A 4,991-nucleotide genomic window follows, 5' to 3' on the forward strand; every position below is an offset into this window, starting at 1 on the left:
TTCCCTGACCGGGAATTGAACCCGGGTCGCGGCGGTGAGAGCGCCGAATCCTAGCCACTAGACCACCAGGGAAGAGGACAGACACAGTAACCTCTTTGTCATAGGGGAAAAGAGAAGGTAAAGATTAACTTTCTAAGAGGAGGAAAGCCCAACTGAAAGTGGTTCTCTGTGACCTAAGCGGGCTGCAGGCCGGCAGGGCTCCAAGCAGTCGCTGACCAGCTGCTCAACACCTTTCACCTCTGACAGCCTGGCCGCTGCTTTGGGCTGTATTGAGGCCAGGCCGCAAGGAAACTGAAGGGTGTTCCATTCTAGCCTAGCTGTAGCACGGTGTGAGGCAGAGCCAAGGAGCACTTGCTGTCTTTCTGAGCCTCAGTTTCCTTGCCAACAAAGTGCGGGCTTGGCTCTCAGCGGGTGATGCGCGGAGTCCTTCTGATTCCTGATCTCTGAACTGGCTCAAGGGACTCTACCGATAAAGACACTTGTAGGGGTTCCCTTTTGCCTCCAACTAGCTCTATTAGTAGAGCATGAAACTCTGAATTGAGGGGTCTTTGGCTCGAGCTCCAGGTGCAGATTTAGGTTCGTTTTCTTTTGTTCTGCCACGCAATTCAACCGGTTCCGCAACTGTGCCCTGGGCGCGAGGAAGCCAAGTGGGCTTCATAGGACAGACCTCCTTGGTTTCAGAGACATTGTAGCTGTCAGCTTGAAACGTTCAGAAAGAAGATTTCAGCGATAGATGAGAAGACTGGAAATTTCTGAATCTAAAGCTAACATGACGTCCACCTCATCCGGCGCTCGTCTCCGATCAACTCACGGCGGGCAAACCAGGCCTGGTTCCTAGTGCTCAGCGGGGTTTCAGGTAGTAATGGAACTCCTCCCGTGCTTCTTGTGATCAAAGATGCAGCTAGGTTCCCCCATCCCACCCCTCAGCTCCACTCCCCTCTCTAGAAAGGAAAGGAAGGAAGGAAGGAAGGAAGGAAGGAAGGAAGGAAGGAAGGAAAGAAGGAAAGAAAGAAAGGGAAGGAAGGAAGGAAGGAAGGAAAGAAAGGAGGGAGGGAGGGTCATTTTGAAAACCACCTTTCCTGTGCGAGGCGAACCTGCTGTCCCTACTCTACCTAAACCAGCCGAGCATCGCCCCTTGAGGACATATCCACGAAAATCTTGGGCGCCGCTTTGGGCAACTGCATATTGCTGCCTATGACAGATGAAATTCGACTGTATCTCCACATTTCCGCGCCTTCAGCAAATTGCTGGCAAAAGGGAAGCACCTGGGATCCCTCAGGCAAGAAGACTGCAGGTTGCGATAGCGCCGGGCTGAGGGTTCCCCGCCTGCTCCCGAAATGAAGACCCTGGAGACCTATAACCGGGCTCCGGGATCCCGATTCTTTCCGCGGGGTATCCAGTTCCAAAACTAAGCGCCGGTGTGCGGGATTCGCCCGACTGCTTCTCCTGGAAGCTGCAGCAGCTGGCGGGTTTTGAGCGTCTGAGTCCCAGGCGCGCAGGAGTGTGGACGCCACCCCTCCAGGGCTGTGGACTCCGCCTTGGGGCCTTATCCCTGGCGCCGGCCATCAGGGCTCTTGGCGTTGAAAGGGTACCGACCTTTCTGGTCCTCCCAGGAGCCATAGGACCCTCGCTACCTGCCCTTCATCCAAGCCAAGGGGCCTCAATCCCAGTGCTCTTTCCTCGCCGGCCCTCCACTCAGGGTGTCAACAGAGGTAGGTCGGGTGAGAAACCTGGATTTCTACACACACCTGGCTATAATGAGATGGTGTCACTCCCCTTCCCCTGCAGAAGCAGACTGAGAAAAAGGTAGTTAAAACAAAAGGTTTCGATAAAATCGAGAGTCTGATAACATGTCCAAAAGTCCAAGTTTCAACTGAAAATCATTCATTACACCAAGAACCAGGAAAATTTTATTCTGAATGAAAATAGACAGCCAATACACACTGGGAATAAGATGAGAGAGGTGTTGGGATTGTCTGACAAAGATTTTAAAGCAAGCAAGCCTGATGAAAATGATTTCGTAGTTATGAGCACATTTGAAACAAATGGACAAATAGAAAGTCTTAGCAAATAAATACAAGGCTTAAAGGAGGAACAAATGTTAGTTTTAGAAGTGGAAAATACAACAACCAAAATAAAAAGTCCGGCACATAGGCTCAACAGCAGAATGGATGGTGCAGAGCAAAGAAATCAATCCACTGCAGATGAAAAATTAGAAATTACACAATTTTAACAAGGGAAAAATAGACTGGGTGAGAAAGTGAACTGAACCTCAGGGACCTGTGAAACTACCTTGAATGGTCTCACTTTCATGTTGCTATCCATGTCTGGAAGGGGAAGAGGAAGAGGACAAGGCTGAAAACATAAAGAAGTAAATAGCTGAAAGCTTCCCAGAGTTGGCAAGAGACATTAACCTACAGATTCAAGAAGCTGTGAGAACCCGAAATAGGATAAAAAACTGAAAGAGGTCTATGGCAAGACATGTGAAAAATTAAAATGTAGGAAATGAAAGACAAAGAAAATATCTTGAAAGCAACAGAGAAAGGTGACACCTTGCCTAGAAAGGAAAAACAATTCTGGTGATGATGGATTTCTCATCAGAAACCATGGAGGCAGAAAGAAGTTGCCCAGTGCTTTTCAAGCCGTGAAAGAAAACTATTGTCAGCCCAGACTCCTCTCTCCAGCAGAAACATCTTTCAGGGATTAAGGGGAAGATCAAAAGAGTTTCCGATTAAGAAAAGCTAAGGGAATCTCTGACCAGCAGTTCTACCTTAAAAGAAAGGCTAAAGGGGGTTCTCTAGAAAGAAAGGAAATGATTAAAGAAGGAACATTGGGACATCAGAAAGAAAATTAAAAAAAAAAAAAAAAAAGGAAGCAATATAGGCCGTCCTTCTTCCTTGAGTTGTCTAAACTATGATTGATGGCTTCAGAAAAAAATCATGGCATCATTCAATGTGGTTCTAAGTCTCCGTAAAGAAAATGTTTGAAACAACAATAAACTGGGAGGGTAAAGAGACCTGAAAGGGAAGGAACTCGTCTATCATTCCCTCAAACTGGTACAACAATGACACCAGTATACTGTGTGGTAAGATATAGATGCACAGACATATGAATATCTGGGAAAACCAAGAGGGCTATGCAAACAGATATACTCAAAAACACTATGGATAAGGTAAAACACCATTCTCAAAGATGTTCAAGTCACCACAGGAAGGTAAGAAAAAGAAAGCATATCCAGAAAACAACACCAGAGAGAACAAACAGAAAAGAAAAAAATATAATGGCAGACTTAAGCCCTACCATATCAATCATCATATTAAATATCAATGGCCTAAGTACACCAATTACAAGACACAGATTGGCAGAGTAGGTTAATGGACATGACCCAACTACATCCTGGCTACATAGAGACTACCTTCAAATATGATGATACAGGAAAATTGAAATCAAAAGGATGGAAAAAGATTTATCATGCAAACCTTAGACAAAGGAAAGCAAGTCTGGCTATATTAATGCCAGATATTGTATATTTCAGAACAAAGAAACTAATCAGAGACAGACAGGAACATTATATAAGGAGGAAACAACCAATCCACCATCTCCTCCCCTGACAAAAGTCATAAATGTCTATGCAACAACTGAAAATACTGAACAGAGAACTAGATAAATCCATAAATATAGCGATATGCTTCAACATCCCCCTTTCTTAACAATTTATACAACAACCAGACAGAAAATCAACAAGAATATAGAAGAACCCAACAGCATGATCAACCAGCGGGGCTTAAATTGACAATTTTAGAACACCCAACCACACCAGAATACACATTGTTATGGGATGCATTGTGTCTAGCCCCCCCAAATTTCATATGTTGAAATCAGAACATTAGTAGCAACTAGTGATATACTAATTAAAATCACAATGAGAAATTGCTACATACCTATCAGAATGGCCAAAAGAAAAGCGTAACCAAATGAAGTTCTGTTAAGGATTCAGAGAAAGCTGGATCACTCATACATTGCTGATGGAAATGTAAAAGGTTACAGCCCACTCTGGAGAATGTCTGTATAGTTTTTACTTTTAAAACTATATGTGCAACTACCATGCCACCTAGGAATTACATTCCCTGCGTTTATCACAGAGAAATAGAAACTTACGTTCACACAAAATCCATGTACTTAAAGTTTATAGCAGCCTTGTTTTTAATAGCCAAAACTGGGGGAAAAATGTATAGATGAGTTTCATGAGGAGAATAGCTGAACAAACTGGTATATATCCATAGCACTGAATAGTCCACAATAATTTTTTTAAAAACAACAAACTATTGACACCCACAATAACCTGGATGAATCTCCACAGAATTCTGTTGAGTGGACGAAGGGTAATCCCAAAGGTGACATACAGGATTCCATTTATGCAACATTCTTGAAACGAATAAATTATATGAATGGGGAATAGATTAGAAGTTGCCAGGGGTTAAGGAGGGAAGGAGGAGCAGCACTGAAGAGACAGGGTCATGACTATAAAAAGGCAACATGATGAATCCTGGTGTGGATGGAAATGTTCTGTACCTTGCTTGTATCAATGTCAACCTCCTGGTACTGTGGCATTTGCAATACATCTGCTATATTTGCAAATACTACCATTTTGGAAATATTACCAAGATGTTACCATTGGAGGAAACTGAGTAAAGGGCACAAGGGACCTCTCTTTTTCTCTCTGAGTTCCTAAGATTGTATGTGAATTATTAAAACATAAAAATTAACTTAAAAAACCTAAGTATATTTCTCCTTGACTAATCATGCCTTTGCTTATAAACATTAAGGCAAAAATATTTTTCCCAATACTCTTAATTTTCTTGAAGACAGTTTTAACAAAAGTTGTTCTTAGCTCTTTTCCTAAAAATTTAAAACTTCTAGTAATCCTTACTGTTCTTCTTTGAGAACCCTCCAGGGTTTTGTTTTATTTATTTATTTATTTATTTATTTTA

The 4,991-nt window shown here is 42.9% G+C and overlaps 1 non-coding gene across 1 annotated transcript; it reads right to left on the reverse strand.

Moving 5' to 3' along the window:
* On the reverse strand, positions 1 to 72 carry TRNAE-CUC. The gene has a single exon. It is a non-coding gene; the product is annotated as a tRNA-Glu (tRNA).
* Between the last annotated feature and the right edge of the window lie 4,919 nt (positions 73 to 4,991).

Source organism: Piliocolobus tephrosceles, chromosome 1, assembly GCF_002776525.5.
Source record: "Piliocolobus tephrosceles isolate RC106 chromosome 1, ASM277652v3, whole genome shotgun sequence".
NCBI classification, from domain to species: domain Eukaryota; kingdom Metazoa; phylum Chordata; class Mammalia; order Primates; family Cercopithecidae; genus Piliocolobus; species Piliocolobus tephrosceles.